The 15,420-nt window shown below is 34.2% G+C and overlaps 1 long non-coding RNA gene across 3 annotated transcripts in view; it reads left to right on the top strand.

Annotated features, from left to right (window-relative positions):
- Window positions 1-2,649: 2,649 nt before the first annotated feature.
- LOC144250237 (uncharacterized) overlaps window positions 2,650-15,420 on the top strand; it is a 78,711-nt gene continuing 65,940 nt past the window's right edge. For all 3 annotated transcript variants that reach the window (XR_013342423.1, XR_013342422.1, XR_013342421.1), the window contains exons 1-2: window positions 2,650-2,717; window positions 3,713-3,778. This is a non-coding gene — a long non-coding RNA (uncharacterized LOC144250237). The remainder of the gene's footprint in view (window positions 2,718-3,712; window positions 3,779-15,420) is intronic.

Here is a 15,420-nt window from a genome sequence, read left to right as displayed (position 1 = left end):
TGTCTCTCAGTTCTGAAGGCCAGAGTCTGAAATCAGCATTGGCAGGTTTTGCTTGCTCTACATCCTGGGCAGGACCCTCCTTGTGATCTTTTCCCTCAAGCAAGCATTGCCTTTCATTCCATTTTGGCCTTCATCAGCACTTGCTGCTCTCTCTGTATCTTCACTTGGTCGTCTTATAAGAGCACCAGTCATTCTGGCTTTGGACCCCGTCCCCTCCCGTGAGACCTCATCATCACTATTTACATCTGCAGCTATCCTATTTTCATATAAAGTCACATTCTGAGGTATTGAGGATTTGGACTTCAATGTGTCATTTTTGAGGGGACACAATTGAACCCATAACAGCAGCCATGAGAGAGCTCATGGAGAAAACCATTTAAATGACCATTTAAATAATGTCCAGAGAAGAAAGTAAGAAGATGAGCCATGGAGTTATCATCTTGGGGAAGAATGCTCTCAGCAGATAAATAGAAAGAGCAAGACTCCTGAAGTAAAACCATGGCTGGTATGTTCAAACAGCAACAAAGTGGGCCAGATTGACGGAAACAGAGTGAAAAAGAGGGAAAGAATGAGGATATCAGGCCAGGGCGTTAACAGGAGGTCAAGTGCTCTTTAAAAGCCATAGTAAGAAATTTATTTTTTACCATGAAATAGATTTTTTTTTAAATGGAGGTAATGCAGGTAAATGGAGGGAGCTGGAGAATATAATGCTAAGTGAAGTAAGCCAATCCCCCAAAACCAAATGCCAAACATTTTCTCTAATATAAGGATGCTCATTCATAATGGGGATGGTGGGGAGCATAGGGGGACTAGACCAACTCTAGATAGGGCAAAGGGGAGGGAGGGGAAGGGAGGGAGTAAGGGGGTAGAAAAGGCAGTGGAATGAGATGGACATCATTACTCTAAGTACATTTAAGAAGACATAAATAGTGTGAATAAGTTGTACACAACCAGAGATATGAAAAATTGTGCTATATATGTGTAATATGAATTCATATGCATTCTACTATCATATATAACAAATTAGAATAAATTTTTGAAAATATATTTTAAAAAAGGTCATTAGGAGTTAGGCATGGTAGTGCACGCCTGTAATTCCAGCTGATGGGAAGGCTGAGGCAAGAGGATCCTAAGTTCAAAAACCAGTCTCAGCAAAAGTGAGGTGCTAAGCAACTCAGTGAGACCCTGTCTCTAAGTAAAACAATATAAAATAGGGCCAGGGATGTGGCTCAGTGGTTGAGTACCCCAGAGTTCAATCCTCAATACCCCTCACCCCCAAAAAAGTCATTAGGAGACATTTGCAGGTTGGTAACATGATTAAATTATTTTTTTAAAAAAAGAATCGCTGTTGAGAATGAATTAGGAGACACAAGGAAGGATGAAAGAACACAGTCAAACTAAATACTGGGGGTGGGGTGGGGCGTGGGGAGAGAGATTTTTTAAAGAACAGTATAAAATCTAACAATGGGCTCAGCCACAGGAATGAGGTAAAGGGAATCTTTCAAAGGCAAAATGAAGGGATCCCATAAGTAATTTAAAAATAACAATCTTTGTCCCAAGAAACAAAATCAAGAATGTTCAAAGATCAATAACAAGGTTGGCACTAGTCCAAGGTCAGTCAGGTGCTAGATAGACTTTGTGCAAGGTTATGGTTGGGAGTCTTTTGAAACAGTTCTTATTATCAAACATAAATTCAGGAGTTCTTTATAATTACCCAGTTTTACTAAGTTATTATCACTTTTTGTTAGGAATGACACAAATGACTTTTAATTGACAGTTTTCATAAGAATGAAAGAAAAATTTGCTAGGTTAAATGATTGCACATGAACCTAGATACTAGCAATAAATGGGGGTGAAGAATGGTCAGATCTTGAATGTTTTCTGTTAACAAAAATCCACAGAAAGGAGGGAATAAATGATAATGAAAAGACACGTTCTAGAGGAGGTGAGAGGATGGTATTTAGCACACAAATGGATGGATGAAACTTTGTTCAGAGGATGTGTGGTGGGCAGCTACCTCCGGCCTACAATTTTCAAACAAATAATTGTACTCTGCCAAAAATTTGCTCCATTTCTTCTTCCCTCCTTTACTGGTTTTCCTGGGTTGCTGTAAGAAAATACCACGGACTGGGTAATTAAACAACAGAAACTTAATTTCTCAGGTTTTAGACTGGCAAGTCCAAGAAAAATAGGGTGGACTTTTTTCTTGGCTTCTAGGCAGCCACCACCTTGCTATGAACTCACGTGATCTCTTATCTGTAAGGATAAAGAGAGAGAGAGAGAGAGCACAAGCATTCTGCTGTGTCTTATCAAATCAAGACGGGCCCAACCCTCTGGACCTAATTAAACCTTAATTTTACCCTTACAAGTTCCATGTCCAAGACAGATACACTGGCAGCCAGGGCTTAATAATGAGTTTTAGGGGACACAAATCTTTGGTCTGCAATACATCTTGATCCCCATTGCTGGGAAATAAATCTGAATTAGAAGATCTGACTTAAGACTCAGTCATCCACAGCGGGCAACAAAGTCCCAAATATAGCCCTTTTGGCTATCACTAAAAGCCAAATTAAGTATATCAACTGTGAAGGTCATATTCTATTTTTACATATACTGATATTTTTAGCTTATTACCTGATGGGTTCATAAGGGAAGATCATAAGGAAAGCAAGCTATTGTGGAGCCTTCTCAACATTTCATTATGTTCCACTGAGTAGGTATATAAAGTTTGTGAACTATTTTCCTATTATTGAAAATATTGTAATTTTAAATGTTTATTCATTAATCAAAAAATGAATAACTCTTCACATATATGCTACATGCTTTCTGTTAAATTTAGTTCTCAGTGTTTATATTTTGTTACTATGATGAATGAAATTGTTTTCCATTGTATTTTCTAAGTAATTGACTTTTTTAACAATAAAATTATTATTTATTCTATGTGATTCAAATACTTTATTGAATTTCCCTTTTATGTCTGTTTTTCCCAATTGTCACTTTTATTTTAAACAATATACCAATATAGTCTCTATGTAATCTTTTTTTTTCCTCCTCATTTCCAAATTTATGGCTTTCACTTCTACTTTATATCTAATTGCCTATCTATTATAGTTTAGATATGAGAGGGTCCCTAAGAACACAATCAGAAAAATTTAGAGGTTAAGTGATTGGGTTTTTAGAAGCTTACCCTAATCAGTGCATTAACCCACTTGAATGAATTAACTGGGTGGTAACTGTAGGCAGATAGGGTATGACTGAAGGAGGTAGGTCCCTATGGGTGTACCTTGGAGTATATATTTTATCCCCGGTGAGCAGAGCTCTCTCTGCTTCCTACACCATGGCCTGAGTTGCTTTCCTCTGCCACATCCATAACCTTGATATTTTATTTCACCCCAACCTCAGAGCAATGGAGTTGGCCACCTGTGGACTAAGACCACTGAAACCATGAGCACCAAATAAACTTTCCTCCTTTAAATTTGTTTTCATCATGTTTTTTTTTTTGGTCATAGCACTCAAAAAGCTAACTGAAACACTATCCAAAGAAAATAGTGGTTAGAAAATAGTGTTATTTTATTAAAATATCTCTTCTGATTTTATGAGGAATGTCTTTAAAATTGTATTGTTAAATATAATGCGAGTTTTTTTTTATTTAGAGCAAAAGTTTTCTATAATGTTATTGTGGAATAACATTCCTTATTTTATTTTTTAACAGAATGGATGAGATTTAAAAAGAAACTATTTGAATGTTATCGATGCCTTTTCAGTTTCTCTTGCAAAGGTGAGTTTTGTATTTGATTTATTGATGGAATTTGAAATGTCTTAGTCTCTTTGGGCTATAATAGAATACCATGAACTCATATTTTATGAACAATAGAATTGTATTTCTCACAGTTCTGGAGGTTGAAACGTCCACTTTCAAGGCACTGGCTCATTCAGTATTGGTGAAGGCTTGCTTCCTAGTTCAAAGAAGGCGTCTTCTCTCACCATCCTCATATGGCACAAACACATGAGCTAGATTTGTTCAGTCTTTTTTGTAGTAGTACTAATACTAATGTTAAGGACTCCACCATCATGATTTAATTGCTTACTAAAAAGCCTATGTCCTAATCCCATCACCCTAGGGCTTCAGATTTCGAAATATGAGTTGGGGGAATACAAACATTCAGACCACAGCACAGCATGACCTTACACTATCCTTGCATTCCTAAGGTTCTACCGTATCATATAAAATAATATACCAGGTTAACAAAGCATGAAATTCATGTAATTAAACTCCTATTAACTTCCACTTTCATACTTAGGAATTTCACTGTTTTGAGAAATAGCTTGAAGAATAATTTTAGTTCTTTGTTTATGAGCACTATCTGTTTAACATGTTGGGAATGCAAAGATCAAAAAATTTTTAAATGTGCTATAACATTGGAGAGATTTGTCATAAAAAAAGAGAAGATTATATGCTCTTAACATCATTTTTCTGCATGACTTTTGGCAAGCATCTGAATGTATCTATTTGCAACACTAAAGGAAATCAAATGATTAAATAGAATGAGTCATGTAAATGGTGTGAACCAAATAACTGAATGACAGAATTCTTCACTTTTCAAAGATATTTAAATGCTTATATAGCAAAATGCAAGTGAATGTCTTTGTAAGAATGAGATTTTTATTTCTAAAATGTGTTAAATTAAATGTTCTTGGTCTAAATTACAAAGCTGCATTGACTATTCTCTTTAGAATTTTTCATCTATATTGGGAAAGCTAAATATAATTCCCTGTAGATATATTGAGCCAAAACCAATGTACATTCTTGAGTGTTTCATTTCATGAGAAATCTGGATTGTTACTTGTCAGAGAATAATTATCACTTTGAATTATCTAATTTATCTGTATAGAACCCCTCAAAAACCAGAGTTTAGTAACTAGTTATAAAGAGATCTAAATTTTTCAGCAAAGAATATAGCTACTTGGCAAGCCCCAAACATATTTATCTTTGACTTTAAAAGGCTCTATACAATTCCTTCAATTTTTGTTCGAAAATTAAACCTGCAGAAAAGTTTAAAGATCAGTACCATGACACATATACTGCCAACTAAACTGTAAACACATTGTCACATCTTCTCTATCTTTTGCTCTAATTTTTATGATAAACTATTTGAAAGAAAGTTGCAAACACTGTGACACTTACATCCTACTTCAGCATAATCTTCTATGAATATGACAGTCACCTATGTTATTCTATTAAGAAAATCAATATTAATGCAGTTCTATCCAAATACAGACAGTCTCTGACTTATGGTGCTTCCAGTCTACCACTTTCCAACTTAATGATGCTGCAAAAGTGATATGCTTTCACAGTAGACATTGTATTTTGAATTTTGATCTTTTTCCAAGCAAGTGATGTGTAATACAATACTCTTTCCCAGCGCTGGGCAACAGTGGCAAACTACAGCCCCCAGTCAGCCAGGGGATCATGAGGGGAAAGACTGAATATTCTACAGTTTACTCTGTTGCCAGAGTTTTTTGGATAGTGGATTTTATGTTTTCCTCATCCCATCATGTCTACAAATGTTCATCAGTGTAGGTACATGTGATATTTAATATTTTATTAAAAACTAAGCATGTGTTAGATGATTTTTCCCAACTGTAGGCTACTGTACTTGTTTTGAGCATGAATAAGGTAGATTAGGTTAAGCTATAATGTACAGGTGGTTACATGTATTAAATGCATGTACTGCATCTGATATTTTCAATTCATGATAGGTTTGTTAGGATGTAATTTCTAGAATGCCCTACATCCTGTATTTATTACTTGTTTCTTCACAATTAAATTCAGTTTACGTATTTTGGGCACAAATATTACATAAAGAATGTTCCATGATCTTTGCTGCATAACATCAAGAAACATTTTCAGTGGGGATACTAAATTTGATTACTTATTTAAACTTCTGATCTTAAACATGGTGTGTGTGTGTGTGTGTGTGTGTTGCATTTAGTAAGTTATCTGTTGGATTATACTTTGATATCCCACCAATATCTTGTTCTTTAAAAGTATTTCACTACTTATTTTCAATATTCATTGGTAATCTTTTCCTGAATCAATGACTTCAGGCATTACCCATTTTAGTACAATAAAATACTTTTTAATATCAAGAACAACCTATGTGCTGTGTCTATAGCTGTCTTCTTTTTATATCCTCTTCGTGTATCGTAATAAATCATCAAATGGTAAACCCATAAATGTACCCTGTCAATATCATAAACAAAAACAGAAGCTTTAAAATATTTTGTTAATTCTTTATTTGAAACTATTAAAAATTCCCTAATGAATTTCTTTAGTAAAAAGTGTGCTATGTATAAATTATTATGACATGCTAATAATGAATTCATTCAAACTGTAGAAAAAAAAAAGTACACCTTTTTGCCTTCCTAAGTGCATCTCCCACCTAGAGAAGCCATTTTCCTCTTTCCATTTCAGTGGCTTCATCCAGAACATCATTGTTTACATGACTATTTAATTAAACTAATTATCACAAAGTGATCCCAATTTCTTCATTACAGTCCTTTCCTTTACTTAGTAGTACTCAGAATTTACATCCACTCAACAATTAGAGCTTCAAAACAGTTACTAAAGCCTTTTATATCTGGTTTTCATTAGTTCATATTAAACGATTCATTGGCTTGATTTTCACTTCAGTGAGCCCTCTCATAAAATTTGGTCAGACATCTTGGTGATATAGCACATGAAAGGAAATGAATTAATACATCAGCAGAAACACTGTCAAGATGACTATCCTAACACATTTTATTATCCCACGGATAAACTCGTCACTCATATGAGAGATATATCATCAAAAGGAGAAGAGTGAGGGCTTCCAGCGGTTTTAAAGGTAGAGGGATGAAATGAACAGGTTCAGCTTTCATTTATGGAAGCAGGTGTGTAGTCAGCAAGTCTCTCTGGGGAGGTATTATTCAGTGGGCAGTTTCCCAATATTATAGGAGTTCCCATTAATGCCCTTGCAATTAAGGATTTTATGGCATTTTACTTTTTGAAGTCATAATTTTATATTGGTACATAGATGGTATGTGTTTGTGCATGAGGGAAGAAGAGATTTATTCTGACTTGGAGAAAATCCTGAGTGCAAATTCAGCTTTACTGTGGAATAAGATTGTGACTGTATGCGTGTTGCAAGTGCTTACATATGTGTATATTATATGTATATTATGAAAACATATGCCATTTTGTATATGAAAGCACAGATATAAACACTTTAAAAATTAATAATATAAAAATATATTTTCTGAAGTTTTATTCATGGGAACTTATAGAACGTAAAGAAATTATTTTTTTTAATTTAAAGAAATGGGAAGATAGAATATCTGCATTCCTTTCTAAATCTATCATTTCTTATAAATAACTGCAGGCGATTATAAAGATGATTTGAAAGACTTTGCCAATAATTGGCTGTGTCTGATAATATGTCTGGGTGCAATGGGAAGCAGTGAGACCATAGCAACGCAGGCCCTAAAAAAACAGCACTCCAATACAGTGATCATATCCATTTTCCTCTGGATTAAAAAAAAAAAAAAGAATCTGCTCTGGGAAAGCTACTTCTCCAAGTTATCAAAAATACACCTAGACTAAATTTACACATCCTGAGAGAGAAATGTTTTTCACAAACACCGAAAAGCTATGAACATTTAAAAGAATATGGATACAGAGTGTTGTGCATTAACTCACCAAAGGTAAATTGCTTTCACATTTTATGGAACCAGACTGGATGAATGTCAAAAGATGCGTGGATAAAGAAAGTGTGGATATATGCACAATGAAGTTTTACTGAGCCATAATGAAGAATGAAATTATGGCATTTGCTGGAAAATGGGTGGAACTAGAGAACATTGTGGTAAGTGAAATAAGCTAGACCCAGAAAGTCAAGGGGTCCAGTGTTTTCTCTCATATGCAGAAGCTATACCAAAATAAGGGGGGAGGGAAAGACGTGAGGAAATCCTATGAAAACAGAAGAGAGCTCAGTGGAATACAGGAAGAGGATTGAGGGGGAGAAAGAAGGGACAGGAAAAGGGAGGAACACTAGAATGAATCTGACCAAACTTTCTCATATACATATATGAATATACCACAGTGAATTTCACCTTTGTGTATATCCACAGTGCACTAACTTAAAAAATATATAAATAAATAAAAGAAAGCTCAAGAGAGCAGAAGAAAGGGAACAGAGGGAGGAGGAGAAGGAAAGGTTAACTACTGGGAACTGAATTGAAGCAAATTATATTCCACACTTGTATAATTATGTAAAAATGAACCCAATATTATGCATAACTCTAATGAACCAATAAAAATTTTAAAAAAATATTTTAAAAACCCATAACAGTGGTTTTATGTCTATAAATTAAATTTGGCATAACAGCAAAAGAGAAAAAAACTTTATTATATGGTGATGTAAGGGAATCTCACTCTTTTCCTATGACAATATATAAATTGGTAGTCAGAAGCAGTTGATACCAAACCAGTCTTTTCATTCATAAATGCTAAAAATATTTAATTCTGTTTGACTAACATCTCTAGAATATAATTTTTTGTGTTTTTTAAAACTCTTTATCCCAAGGCTATTCAAATGGTTATGTATTCAATAAATATATTGTCAAATTAACATTTGTTGTTGTTTTTCGTATAATTGAAGATCTACTTTTTGTTCCTAAAACACTGAGCAAGAACATTTATCAAACTTCTCTAGTGAAGATGCTCTTCACTGATTTCCTTCTTAGTTAGCTGAATACTAACTAACATAAATTTAAAATTGATATAACCATAAAGAGCTCTTAGAAAATTTAGTATCAAATTCTACTTTGGCTACCTACAAATTCTGCACTGAAGTTAAATTATGTTATCTGACTCTCTGACCTTTTGTTTCTCCATCTGTAAAGTGGAGATAAAAAATAATTGACTCCTTAAATTTATTTTTCAATTAATTAATTTTTATTGGTGCATTACAGTTATGCACAATAGTGGGATTTATTATGCAATATTCGCATATGCATATAACATAATTTGATCAATCTCATTCCCTAGTATCTTGTTTTCACTCCTTTTCTCCCTCCTCATGATCTGTTTGCTCTAATCTACTGACCTTCCTTTTATTATCTTTATTATTATTATTTTAATTAGTGTTTTATATATATACAGGATTTATTGTGGTATATTTTTACTTGGAATTACCATAATTTGGTAGATATCATTCTCCAGTACTTCCCTAAGCCTTTCCTTCCTCCCTCTACTCTATTGGTGTTCTTTAATCTAGACTGCTGCATGTCACTTTTCCTGAAGTACAATTCAAATTCTCATGTTAACTTTTGTTTTATATATGAGACATAAAACTTTCTTTTTCAAATCCCTTTGAAAATTCTTTCTCTCACCTCATATGCTATCTCTCCTCAAAGTTGTGTTCAAGTCCCATTTTTCAAAGCCCAATATGCTTGATGTGTTAGTTCTGCTCCCCTGAGAAACAAATGCCAAGATGAAATAAACTACATAAGAGATTTTTGGCAGGAAACACAAAACAAGTGAAACAAGTAAAAACTAAAGATGATGATGAAGAAGAAGACAAGGACAGAATTCTGAAGGAGGATCAGGTTGGAAGTGTGTCATCCTGCAGCAGAATTTTGTGAAAGTTTCAACAAGGCCAATGTGAAATCATCAATTTCAAGTCTCCTAAATTTCATATCTCAAAAAATTTTGCCTGAATTAATTGAACACTTCCTGTTAAAATCTCAATACATGCCCTCCCCTTTATATTTTGAAATCCTAACTTCCAAGGAGATGGTATTAGATGGTGGAAACTTTGAGTGGTGATTAGGTAACTACACCCTCATAAATGGGATCAGTACTTTCAAAACAGAAACTGGAGAGAGACCTTCCCCATTCCACCATGTAAAGTATCAAGTAGAAGATGTGGTCTTTGATCCAGAAGGTGGGCCCTCACCAGACACCAAACCTGCTGGCACCTTGATCCTGGACTTTCCGTCCTCCAGAACTGTGAGAAATAAATGCTTTTCACTTGAAAATCACCAGTGTGCAGTATTTTGTTAAGGCATTGTGTATGGACTGAGATACATGCTGTCATTGGCAGATTCGAGTTGATGGGAAAGATGGTCTTAACTGCAATACAGTTGTGGACCCAGAGGATCTATTGCTGGGACTCTTGGTCAACTGTCCTCCTCTCCGCCACAAATCCAAGTGGTGTATTTTCATGGCTACCATACTCAGCAACCTCCATGATACTTTCACTCTTCTTGCTAATCAATCATTGTAGTATATTACCTTGACGCTCTCAAGAAACTTTGTACTTTCAAACTCAAATTTAGTTAAATATGTAATTGTTTTCTCCTAGATTATAAGCTCTTTGGAGAGATAAGTAATTTCTTTTTAATTTCAATTTTTTCAAATGCATGGAATATGCTTCTAAATATGGCTCTGGGCTGAATAGTCATGAGGGAGATACTCTGAGGAACTAACCCTGCTGTGGAAAGAAAATAAGGAAGATTATGTTTTGGTTCTCTATTAGTGTGAACCAAACTCCTCTAAAAAATACTGGGCTAAAATAACAGAAATTTATAATCATGATTCTGTGGGTTTGTGGATGGATGATAAATCTCATTTCTTCATGTGACATCAGATAGGCTTCTTAAGTAGAATAAATGGTCCAAGTGGTTTCATTTACTTGTTACCTGGGGCTGTCGGTCGGAAATTCATTTCTACTCCTTTGAACCATTCCACATGGCTGCCTGGCCTTCCATCATTTCTTGGTACCTGGGATTCAAGAAGGATATCCAAAGAGAACCGATTAATGTCTGCTGTTGATGTTGCATTGGCCAAAATCTAGTCCCATGGCTATGTCCAGAACTGACATGAGATTGCATGCAGCACAGGGGCATATGAAAGGTTGGGCCTCCCAGACACCATTTGGATAATATATGGGAAAGTTGTTCCTCAGAATTATATTTCTGTAATAATGGTAAAAGTATTACATAAGGATAGAAAAAAAGGAAGGTTTTGAAAATTTTTGAAAGAGGTTAGATTATATTATCTTGAAAGCTAACGAGTTTTTAAATTTTATTAACACTTTTTCATTATATGACTAATTTTACAGGACAGTAACATAAGTCTCAGTCAGGTGAGATTAAGCAAACAATATTAATTTGAGAGGTGTCCAGGTTAGAAGTGTAGCTTGGCAAATTCCCATAACACACACTGTTTTCTCCTTTAGAATCTAATACTTAAATAATAGTGTATATAAAACTCTTATTTGGACTGATTTCATCCAAATTTTGAGAAATAGAAATCATATCTTAAAATCCAGAATCAATGAAAAGTACGAAGAGAAAATATATAAGAAGTATTAACATGAGCAATTTTGGGGGTGTAATACTTTTGCTTCATTTCATTTCTCTAAGAGCACTAAGTCAAATACAGCAACTATAGAATTAATCAAATATAGCAGTTAATAGATCAAGATAAACTTTGGGGAAATTGTCCAAGTATTTAAATTCAGTAGAGTTTTAAGCTACAGGGCAATTCCCCTAGAGGGATTCACTGTATCCTTAGGTGTCTAGAGTTAGTAATGAAGGACCCTTGGGCTATTTTCTAAATTTAGAAACATAAGGCACTTAATCTGAACAGATAAAGCAAATCACCTAGATATTTTGCTTTTGCCAGAAGTTATAACAAGCCCTTTTAATACTTTTGGTTCTCAGGAATTTGCTTATGTCTTCAATTACTATGAAATGGGAAATATTTTTAGCTTTAAATGGAGACAGTATCCCCACAGTAAAAAGTAGTCTTTAATTTATAGAAAATGGTTAATAGCAATTGTTCAATAAATAAATGACTGCAAATTAATCTGGTTAATTTGGTAGAGAAGATATCTCCAAACACATGATTTATGGGGGGAGAATACAACTCTTTCTGACAAAATAGGAAATCCCATATCTTCTAGACAATAAAATACCCCACTCAATGTCACTTGTAATGTGACTAAACATGAGTAAAATATATGATTTAATGGCATTCTTCAACAGTCCTAGTGGATGACATTCATTATTTACCCCCAAACAAATGACTTAATGTCCACTGATGAACTCTAAATCCTAATTTGGGTATAGAAAATTAAGAAAATCATGTAGACATGATTTTATAAATCACACTGATGTATTGTTTTTTGTAGAAGTTGAGGTAGAATATTTCCCATATTGTTACTTCTGCATTAATTCTGGCATATGTTTGTTACATCTCCCCAATTATTGCTACTGACATAGAATTGTAACACTTCTACCTCTAAACATGATGATTTGACTGTTGAGAATATTTTAGATGTAAAAATATATGTTTATTTTTCCTCAAGGACATCAAGTTATCAACATAATTCCTTATATTTAAAAATGTCCATTTTTAAGACATTCATAATGCTTTTGAGATAATATTTCATACTACCCTTGTGAAAGAAGTCACAAACTAGTGCCCTCATATAACTCTGAGGAGTAGTCTGATGAGTTGTCCATAATTCATTTATAGAACTGAATAGAGAACAAGCCTGCTATTCCCCATTCTATACTAATTCATAAACTTCAGAGATTTAATATACTTAAAAACATAACATCTGCTTATTTTACCAATTTTAACTAATATATAAATTTGAAATATATTGGAAGTATTGTATCACACACTAGTAATAAAAACAAAAATCAATAACCAATAAATATTATTATGAAATCAAAAGATGATTTACTAAATTCATAGATTTTAATTCTGAGATGATTTACAATATACATAATGTAGTTTTCTCAAGTGAACTGTATATGCAAAGAAAAATTTAACCAAAACATTCCTTCTGATATTTAAGAGGATTATAAAGTGCTTAATTATTTAAATGCGTTTTTATGTTTATTCTATATTTATCAAACAACTTTCAGCAATATAATATATAGCATACATTTTAAAACCATAATTATGTATATTATTAAGAGATGACTACCCATTTATAAAGCACATTTTAAATGACTGCAAATAATATATTTGGTCTTAAATATGATAATATATTTCTCATCTTATAAATTTATGTGCAATTTTACAAGATATACAAAAAGATCATCAAAATACAGAAGTATCTCATTGATGTATCTTGAAAAGTCTTAGCTATTTTTGCAAAAATCATTGTGAAAGTATTTGTAGGATCAGGCATAAACTTTTCTCATAAACAAATCAGTTCATTCAGTATCTAATATTAACTCTAATAGAACATGGTTAAATATAATTAGATCCTCTTAACAGCATAATCCCTGAATAATCCTTCTTTGCCATTTCTTTCAAATTATTAAAGCATTTGAAAGATTACATATTAAAATGGATTACTCTCAAGTTCTGAATCTTATCTTTGGTATTAAGACCTTAAATATTATTAGAAAGGAAAACTAAAGGAAAATCATTCTTTATCTCAGAAGGATAGTTATCAACTAGATAAGATAGAGTTTTACTATGAAGGATAATTGTTTGCATGTCAACTAATATTCTGTAACTTGATTAGCTGCTAGAGTACAGCACAATTTTAAATAAATATCCATACTAAAAGGAAATGACTGTATTTGTGAATATCAATATATTTGTGAATTATTTTAAACTGATTTATCAAAACCATTAATAACATCAATAAAGGTAAATTTCATTTTAGCAAGAAGAACTCCATATCCAAATGTAATGGCATAGACTCTTTTTACCTTAGTTCTTCCCCTAAGTGCAAGACAAAGCCCTGGGATAAAATACAACAATCAACATAAGAAGAGTAAAAATGTGGAAAGAAGGCAGATCCTGTGATTTGAGGAATTTCACAGCAGTGAGTTCCTGGATTGTCTTTTTGCTTCTCATATATTCCAAAATTAGGGTTGAGGAGCCAAGAACTCAGATATGCCAATTAGCATGGGTAAAAAAACCCAAGACAAGACGGTTCTCTCAAGCCAAGAATTAGGAAAAGCATGGCCTAGAAGAATAGAATCTTGCCTCAGTTAACAGTATGGGGGTGTAAAAAATGTTCCTACCACCTCACCACCACCTCCCTTCTCCTAGACAGATTATTGAACAACCTACATGAGAAATTGACCAAATTTAAGGGGCAGATTTTTGGGAGCTGAATTAGTGTGTGGAAAACTTCCAGGTTTTCAGATGAGACTCTGGGTACCACACAAAGAAAAGCCAAATAGCAATGAAAAGCAAGAGTGAAAATGAGGATCCAGGGGGACAAAATATAATCTTTAAGGGAACATTTACAGTGACCTACTTCTTCCAGCCATGCCACACCTGCCTACAGTTACCAAACAGAACAGTAGTGCTTTCAAACTATTAATCCATCAAATGGATTAACCCAAGGATTAGGCTACCATGAGATGATTTCACCTCATCTGTCAACACAGAAACTTTTGTGGGACACCTCATTTCCAAAACATAACATTCTGTTCCTGCTTCCCCCCACCACCACCATTATGTTCACTTCACAATGCAAAATGGATTTAGCCCATCTCCAAGAGTTCCCATGATCTCAACAATTCCAGCATTGCTCAAAAGCCTAAGTTCAAAATCTCATCTGAGACTCAAGGAAAATTCATGGCTGTGTCCTTCTGTAAAAAAGTCAAAAAGTGGGCTACATGTTTCCAATATACAATGGCACAGAGTAAGCATTACCAAGTGAGAAATAGGGGTATATGAAAAAGAGGTGGGACCAAACAAGGCAAAGCCTAGCTGTGCAAACAAGTCCTACAGGTACATGTCTAGCATCTGGGCACATGGTGGTGATAAGTGATCTTCAAAGGTCTTGTGAAATCCCACCCCAAATCTTTGCCATTTGCAGCCCACATGGCTCCTCTCTTAGGCTGTCCACAATTCCAAGTTACCAACATCACTTAAGCTAAGGGGGTCTTCTCTGCAGGTTTTGTTTCCTTCTCACATCTTCATGCATTACCCTCTCAGGTACTTCCAAAGATATTCTTATCTTGCTACACTTTGCTGAACCTCTCAGGACATGCTCTGAAATCCATGATCCTCTAACTCTAGAGACCTGCATTACTATTGCACTAGCAGCACATGAATACTGGGGACCTTCTGCCAGCTCAACAGTAGCTGGGCCTTTTTGGACCAAGTTGCAGAAGCCTCTGAGTGTCTGGATGGTTGAGCATGATGAAACAAATTGTAGGGAAACAATTCCTACGTACTCCTGTGTAAGCAGGGTGCTCCCATCATATCTTCATAAAGAACATTTTTCTGTTACACCCTTGAGTCTTCAATGGATGTAGTTCTACCAATTCCTGATGTGTCCTGCAGGATCTTTCCTCTATCTCTCTTCAAAGTACTTAGTTTCTTTT

Source organism: Urocitellus parryii, chromosome 14 (genome assembly GCF_045843805.1).
Source record: "Urocitellus parryii isolate mUroPar1 chromosome 14, mUroPar1.hap1, whole genome shotgun sequence".
Taxonomy (NCBI): Eukaryota; Metazoa; Chordata; class Mammalia; order Rodentia; family Sciuridae; genus Urocitellus; species Urocitellus parryii.
The sequence above is the reverse complement of the archived record's forward strand: the minus strand, read 5'-3'. Positions and strand labels throughout refer to the sequence as shown.